The sequence below is a fragment of the Aphis gossypii genome, chromosome 3 (genome assembly GCF_020184175.1).
Source record: "Aphis gossypii isolate Hap1 chromosome 3, ASM2018417v2, whole genome shotgun sequence".
Lineage (NCBI taxonomy): Eukaryota > Metazoa > Arthropoda > Insecta > Hemiptera > Aphididae > Aphis > Aphis gossypii.
Genome location: NC_065532.1, coordinates 2,870,931 through 2,880,366, shown reverse-complemented (window position 1 = coordinate 2,880,366; position 9,436 = coordinate 2,870,931). Strand labels below are relative to the sequence as shown.

The following is a 9,436-nucleotide window of genomic DNA, read 5'->3' as shown; positions in this document are numbered from 1 at the left end:
TGTAACCTCGTGTTAACAATGACGCAGAGGGGTTTTAGGAACAGCAGATGCTGTTATTTCACACAATATTAATATTTTAATGCAATATGTAGGTTTATAAATAAGAACAACATTTAGTATGGTATAGACAATGCATATAACAAAAAGAAGATTTTCCCAAGTACCTAGGTATTGTTATTGTCAACATGTTGCCGGAAAATAATTAAAATATATTAGGTACCTATATCTATTTATGTTCTCTCAGTTTCAAATCTAACGTGTTTCAATAGTTATTATTCACTTGAATATTTTATCAATATTAAATAGTTTAAATGCGATCAAGATTAATCCATTTATATCCAGTCCAAACCGATATCGTTGGTACCTACATTTTGATATGAACATTTTACTGACATTAAACGTGTGGGATTTTATTAATTTACGTAATTATATAAATATCGAGTTGATGGGATTATGCAATGACAATTATTTTATTGAAAACATTAAATAAATTTCCTTCATTAGATTAAAACTTCGCCTACATATTTCGTTTTTAGTTAATAATAATAAACTATAGGTCATAAAGAATACATTTCACTTTATTTATTTAAAATGCACAGGTTAGTATTTATTTTTGAATTAAATTATATTTGTATAATCATACGTGACGTATAACAAAAATGTTAAAATATCAACAAATATTAAGGCTTTTGATTTGGAGTAAAGTGAAGAATATATTTCAGACTTAATTTTATTGTCACCTATTTTTTTAATAGTTAACATCAATATTTTTGTAACAACATTCGTACATAAATAAAAATTGTTAAAAACTTTTGTTCGATCTGAAATATAATTTTGATTGTACTTGGAAATTAAAAAGAAATGTATTTAATATTTTTATTAGTAAATGTAGAAATAAACAGTAAAATTATAAAATAGCTGATTCTATGGATAATTATGTACCTACCATCTGTTTTGCAAAAATATAGGTAAGTTCCTACCATATAATTATTAATTTTTCATTTTATCTATAAAACTAATAGTACGATAAGAATTCTAAAAACATATTTCAATTAAGTATGGATTTAATTGATAATAATCGTTCAATTCGATTACACAATTCGCATCATTTGTCTAAGAGTAGGGTCCAGATATGTTATATTATTTCGAGAAAAATTAAATACATAATTCCAAAATAAATATATAAAATAAAAGTATTTTAAAAAGCAATAATAAAATTTAAACGCCATAAATAACTATAGCAATGATAATAAAAAGAACTTTGTTAATGATATAAATATTTTATATATTTTATACATATTATAGGTTTATAGGTACATTTACAGAACTTAAATGGCTAGCATTAGCCTAAAAAAACTATTCTAGTGAATAGTGGCCTTATATTTTTTATATAAACTTTTCACCTTCATGTTTTAATAATACTTTTACCTACCAACTAGTACCTATTAGATATTAGATAGGTATTATGCTGGACGTACTATACTTGTTTTTAAATATACATTGCACTATTATTTTCAATGATTTTAGACTTTAGTTAAAGTAATATTTAATATATTTTTTAATATTTCTTTAATACTTAGTTTTTACGTGGTAGAGGATTAAAACGTTTATAATACAAAATAGTATAAAAATATGTATGATATACATTCATAATATTTGTATGTTTTATGCTTATTCGAATTGAATTTTCAATATCGCACAATAAATATACAAGGTAATATAATGTATAATATATTCGATCAAATAACCTATGCTTTTAATAATTACAACAGCATTTTTTTTTAGCTAAAAATTGTTCTTTTCCTTCAATTATTATTTGCAAAAAAAAAAAAAAAAAATGAATAAATAAATAATAAAAAAAAAAGTGTATAATATTATGTCTTACTATTTAATATATACATGTATATAGATAAATATGCATTTAAATGCATTTAAATGTATATAAATTATTTTTTATGTATTAAATAACAACACATAAAATAAATTAGTAAATTTATCATAGAAGGTCAAATGGAATCGTGTAGTCAATAAAATTATTATATTTAATAATACTTTATTTAAAACTAATAACAATAATTATCTACAGACTACAATTAATCGTATATAAAATTTAAAATTTAAAAATAGGTTTAATATTGTGGCCAGACTTTAAGAAACAAGAATTTAACATACAGTTTTAGACATAAAAGAGGCAGGATTTTTAACGGGCTACGAAGTGCATGGGTTCAGCTAGTATAATATATATATATATAATATAAATAAATATAATTTGGTAGGTAGGTAGGTACTTCCTAGTAGTCACAAAATTGTAAACTATATCAACCTCATCAACTATAAAGTTGTATAAACACTATAAACTAACAGATTTGAATAAAACGTCATACCCATATATTTTGTCTCCGTCTCACTAATGTATAACATACCAATATTTAGGTTCAACAGTCTAAGTTTTGTGTTCTTAACTTAAATATTAGATTGATGTATGTAAGTATGAGAGTTATTAGTATGTAAAATATGTATAACCCACACATGTGGCATGTGGGTATAACAACTTCAGCTATTAAACATTTTTATAATTTCACATACTAATAAGTAATAAGGAAGTAAGTCGTATTTAAATTTATCCAAGCGCCAGCAGAATAAACTATGAACTATATAAAATACAATTTCCAAAAAATCAAAACACTTACAATAATAACTTCCTAAGACCATCACTGTCTGTAATAGATTTATATAAATTAGGTCGTTAAGCTAATTTATATTTTTGAACACTTTTAGGTTTTGTTCAAACTTTTTTACTAGAGTGGTTATAGTGATTCATAGAACAAAATCAGTTCTATTCCATGAAAAAAATTACTTTCACTTTTTCTAAAATAAAATATTACCACTCATAGACCTGACAAACTAATAAAGACACAATATGATCATAATATTATAAGATTAATATTTTTTTTTTTTCAAAACTTTAAATCGTTAAATGTAAAATAATTCCTGTTTATAAAAACAAAATAATAATATTATAAATAATGTACTTTTCACTCAATTAATGTATTATATAATATTATTGCTAATAAAGGTAATCATTATAATATAAATGCACATATTCTTACAAAAATTATCGTTGATGCATTCAATAGTTTATAAATTTTAATTGTATATAATTAAGAAACTAGCAGAGTTAAACATAGATTCATTTGTGTTATCTCGTATTTAAAGATTTTTTTTATACTTAAACTATATTCTTCATAGGTTTTATATTGTATTTTAAAATGTGTTAATAAAGATTGTGTGATTAAAGAACATTATTATTGTTATTAGTGTTGTTTTCTGGTATATGTATAGGTACCGCATATATGTTTATTGCAAGCACTCTAATTGGAATGTTCATTGGTCCAATAATTGAATTAAGTGATTTCATTTGTGCATTCAAACTTTGTTCTAAAGTTTTTTTTTATGTTTACTTTTCAATTAAATGAGTTTTAAACATCGGTTGTCGGGTATCCAGATTCCAGACTAAAACTTTAGATTTGAGTAGAATTAGCCATGGCTACCTAACCGCCTACATTATGTTACACCAAGGCATTTGGTTTCTCGATAAGTTTAAATTTGAATACTGTCAAGCTATTTAAGTAAGAAAGTTTTGGCTTGAATGTAAAAATAATATATAAGTTCTAGTACATGATTTTGTATAGCCACCTGCCTTGCGATCAAAAGGTTTTTCCATAATAGAAACCAGGAACCTACATTATAATAACAATTTAATTGATTATTATACTCGTATAATATGATTCTTTAATTCTTCAATAGTAATTTTCTCTGAAAAAAAATGAACATTTTGGAAAAATAAAAAGTTTTTTAAAACGTTATGTTGTGAAGGCTTTTATACGATATTAATAAGTATGTAAAAAGTTAAAATGTATTTTAAAAAAACACTTTAATTTTACAGAGAAAATGAGTACCACAGTAATAATCATCTAGCTTTATCATTAAAAATATGAGAATAAAGGTTATTTTGCCTTCCTATTAATCCTTGCAATAATTTAATCATTCAGGCATATACTCAGGTCTCAGACACAGTTGTATTGACACACGGTTGGTTGTTTTTATTTTTATTTTTTATACTTACGGATACAACAAAAAACATATAATACAATATTAATTCATTAAGTACTCTGCGTAATTTTCCCGCTGGATTTCCGAAACTCTCTGGTTTGTCTCAAAAGAATGCCTAAAATCTAAACTTAAAACCGATTCAATCAATGAAACTGCTTCATTTTTTTATGAAACACTAACATGCAAAACATTAATCCAAATTCCAATCAGTCATGTAGTTCAAATACGGGAACCCATCAAGACGACTTGAACGCAACTGGTACCATGACCTGAACATTATGTAATTCTCTCATTAGTAATTACTAATTACTAACAAGAAACTAAAAACCTGAACAAATAAAAAAATTATAAAAAATCTTTTTTTTTTTTATGTTTTTTTGTGTCTCTTACTTAAAGTTAACTATAAATAAATTATTTACGTGCAATAATTGTAAACCTATTAGTTTGATTGTATTTATTCAAAAATAAAAATTAAAAATATAAATATATTAGCAATAGTATGCAATACATTTTACAATATTATCTAAATTAGAAATTATTTTTTATCAGTAAATAGTAAATCATCTTAATAGTTTCAATTGTTTTATAATTTTACTATACAATTATTGACATAATACAAATTTTTCAGTAAGAAAAAAAAAATAAAAAAAAGATCAATCAACTTGAACAAAAAATGTTTAACTAAAAAAATTATGAATATAAAATTAATAACTCATGTGCAAATTATTTGAATCTACAAGAAATAATAATCGACAAATTCTATAAACAAATTGTTTATTCTATTAGACTTACATTTAGAGTTGGGTTACCCTACAGGCAAAGTAAGCAAGTGATGGGAGGCTGGAGCAGCAAATTTTCTGAACTTAAAAAAATCGTATAACTATAATATTCTATTATAATTTTAATAGGCTACTTAGCCTTTAGGTTATTAACTCACTGAAATGGTTTCAGTGAACGCGATCAACTTGAATTTTTATGATGAGCAAAACTATGTTTTTCCCGGAAACGGCTTATTTTCCCGAGAAACTACAATAAGTTTATGAAACGGATATTGATGTATTGATGAAAACGCATTTACACAAAAATGCATAAATTTAAAAACTTATACGGGATCCACAACAGAAAAAAAACTACCGAATCAAAGTTTGTTTACATTTTTTAGAAACCAGAATTTAGAAGACCTATTTCAGAATGTGAGGATTGCTTTAACAAAATTCTCCTGTATGGCGGTTACTAATATTTTTCGGCAAAACGATAGTTTTTGTCTCTCAAAAAACTAAAACGTATAAATAAATTAAATTTCTCTCACCATAGTTTATCTTTGTCGGTCCACAGGTCCACAAAGAGTTAGTTTATTGAGCTGAAATAAAAAAAAAATATATTTTTTTTCTTATGATTTTTATTTTTGGTATATAGGCCTATATTATATAAATAAAATATAAAATACATTGTATAAATTATACATTTATGATTTTTTACTTGAGTATCTGAATATTTGTTACTTAAACTCGATCAATATTTGATTTTAAATTAATGTATACATACAATATAGATATTAAATACTACATTATATTTTATACGATGAAAAAATTAAAATGTAAATTATTTTTGACAGTTGTATTTAATATCAATCCAATTTTAAAGATTATTTAGTCCATATCATACAATGGTAAAAATAATGCAAACATTTGTTTTTAATTTACCTGAGCTCAATTGAAAAAATAAAAGTTTTTAATTTGAAATTTAGTGTTTTTATTATTTTAAATTTCATTTATAAAATTATTAACATTTCATATTTACTTTTAGATTTTATTTCGAAAATCAGGATTTTTATTTAATGTATTCAGAAACTAAACATTTGAGTTAATAAATACATTTATATATATAAGTATATATAGTTAAAATATCTAACCAAAATTCATTGTTTTAGAGTATAATATTATTAAAATTATTAAAATTTGTTAGTTCACAAGTATAAATAACTTATAGACGGTATTTTCTGGATCTTTCATTAGTTGGTAGTTAGTAAGTTAGTAAATTAGTAAGCCTATATTGTGACAAAATTCTCTAACTTCAATGAATAATATTACAATATATTGTATATTAATAATGCAATTATATGTATGTTGGAATAATATTTAAAATAGAACACACACAACGATTGACTGTCACTTCTTCATTTGGTTGAGATGATTTCATCGATACGCAACAAATTTAATCGTAACAAATGTAGCATGTGTCGATCAAAATTATACTCGGTGGTATCAACCCTATATACATAATACGAAGTAATCCATTTAACGTAAGACACTCTATATTTCAGAAAACACTAAAGTTTATGAAATTATTAAATATTTTAAATCATTAAAAAACATTTTATACCGTATCAATTTTTAAGCTGTATTGCTCTTTTAGACGACCTACATTTTTACTAATTCGAAAATCAATTTTCAGACAAATATTTTATTGGTTCTAACTTAATTTATAACTTAGGTATAAGTAGGTATAAGTATTTAAAATGTTGACGAACAGAGTTGTATCTTGTGAGTTTTAGACCAATATTTTATGGAATACTTCTGTTTTCGAATATTTTTAACTCATAACATACTTGTTCAAATTTCTATGTTTATAAATCAAAGTACAACAATAAATATTTTGCTTTGAAATATAAAATTAAAAATTCACGTTATCCATAAAAAAATAAAAATAACTAATAACGATATCGGTTAAAGATAATATTATATATTTCTTTTAGAAAAATTATGTTTTTGAATAACTCAAAATTATATTAAAAAAACACATTTACAAAACTTAAATAGTTTCTTTAAACAATAAATCTTATGTTAAACGGTTAAACAGATTATCTGTGGTTTATAAATTATAATAGAACACTAATGCTATATTTATCTATCAATTATTGCAATAATAACTATAATTTTAAGTGATTTATTAGTTATGTATAACGTACATCGATTTTAATTGAATCATCGTTATTATACGTCATGCAATAAAAGTACTTACTTTAAATAAAAATATTTGAATTTATAATTATAATTTTATTTATTATTTACCATTGTCCAGTTACAATCATTAAATGTCCAGTCAACCTGCAGATATCATAATATATAGCAGTAACTTTCCTCTTGAATATTTTTAAAACTCATGATTTTCTTAAAAAATTGGTGTAAATGTGTCTAGCTGCAAAAAAGGTATAATCCGATACAATTAAAATGTTTAAATGTTCTTAGTTTTTATATTTATATTATAATTTTTTTTTAATTTCGCTGTACTACTAACTGGCTTTTATCATGTACCTATGTCCATATACCTTTAAAGTTACTCACAATGTAATTATCGCTATTTTATCTCTTTTTTCATGATTTAATAAGTAATTATTTTAAAATAACTAATTATTACGTAATAGGTACTTATTTATAAGTAAGCTGTTTACTATTGTCAACTCAGGTAATTAATTTTCTTATATTTTATAAGTATATATATTTTTAAGAGCACTATCAATCTGCTAATTCATATGCAATATGCATACTTATAAAAATCATTATCTCGCGTCATTTTATTATTATATAAATATCCAAGTATATTGCCGGATATGTACAAACTTTTCGTAAGTGCCTTGTTAAAACTGGATAACATCTTTTTACCTTTCATCTATCTTAAAAGTTATATTTACTGATTCATGCACTTACTGATTTATAGTAGGTAACAAGTAGAAAACGGCATGATAAACACTAAACATGGAGATGCGCTCAATCACTGAATACAAGTATAATAACTGTACAACTTTAGAAAAAAAAAATACATAACTTTTAATATTCACTATACTATATTGTACATTTGTACATATTAAATACCGTTTTTCAGACACGTTAGACGAATTTTTAATGTAATTACAGGAAAAAATCCTTAGAATACAACCAGAGTAGATATTATTAAGGTAACCATATACAATTAAACAGCGACATTTTGAAATCAATAAGTAATTTTATTAGATAGTAAGAATAAAAAATAAAAATAATTATATTTATCCACCTACTATATCAGATAGATCATAATTGATGTACAAATTTCCTGCGGCTATTATAGTTTTATTATATACTAAAATGTTCATGGAAATGTAGCCAAGTAAATATTAAAATTAGATAAAAGTTTAAGTTATATTTCTCACACCATTAAAAACTACTTTAACAACAGTTATTTTATTATTATTCCTTCTGAAAATATTAGCTTAATATTATGACAGTTTTCAGTAAATTCATAGTCGTAACGTTAATGTTTTTAAAGAGTGAAATGGAGTAACAAGCTTAATAACTTTATTTGGGCTGTATAGTAATTTTACAGAAAAGTTTCCAGTGATAAAAACGTTAACTGACCTATTTCTTCTGGGACTTTTCGGTTTAATTTAAAAGGGAAAGTAGGTAGGAAACTACTTTGATTTTTTCTAGTAATTTCCATTCATTAAATGCTAGAAATTATTATGAAATGAATTTAATGATACTTGTATGTAATAAATTAAAATATATACTTATTTGTCTAACATAGGTAGCGTTAGTGTTGATTAATATTAAAATACATTGTTCAATTGTTATAATTAATAGAATATGTTCAATAAAATAGTAAAATAAAAAAAATATAATAATAAAATAATTTAGAATAATTTAAATATATTTACATAAACTTGAAATGATGTTCGTAAATAAATATTAGTACTTACCTATTTAATCGGTTTTATTTTAAACTTTGACTTCCTATTATTCATTATAATTAGGTATACTACTACAATATTTTTGATTAATACGAACTTTACTAAAACGATGGTGCAATACAATAAAATTGTACAGAGTTTCATTTATACTATATTATACAATACATTTGTAAATGATTATAATAATATGAGAACACATATTTTAATCAAAAACCTCAATTAAATGATTATTGGTTTATTACAAAAATAATTAGCTGCACTTATAAATATTAATTTAATTGTATCTTCTAATTAGATACTTTTTAACACACACAAATGAAATATATTAAAACAAAATACTAGTAGATTGTATGTACTGATGTTTAAGGAAATGTTTTATTAAATATTCTTGAAATTTAATAATCTGAACGTTAAGTAATACATAATATGTTTTTCTCATAGTATGATGTAACTACCACTAAAAATTAATTTTAGGAAAAATAATTTCAGAGTTAGAAAAAATTAAATACCAATCATTAAATATTGACTATCTCAAAAAATAAGCATAGTAAAAAAAAATGCTATTGGTACGAACATTTGGAATGGGTTTACAATTATTAT

At 23.2% G+C, this 9,436-nt stretch overlaps 1 long non-coding RNA gene across 1 annotated transcript; it reads right to left on the bottom strand.

Annotated features, from left to right (window-relative positions):
* Positions 1-3,876: 3,876 nt before the first annotated feature.
* LOC114128978 (uncharacterized) lies at positions 3,877-7,443 on the bottom strand. Its single transcript, XR_003592797.2, has 3 exons — positions 7,185-7,443; positions 5,423-5,473; positions 3,877-4,441 (listed from the first exon to the last, which is right to left on the bottom strand). It is a non-coding gene; the product is annotated as an uncharacterized LOC114128978 (long non-coding RNA).
* Positions 7,444-9,436: the final 1,993 nt, after the last annotated feature.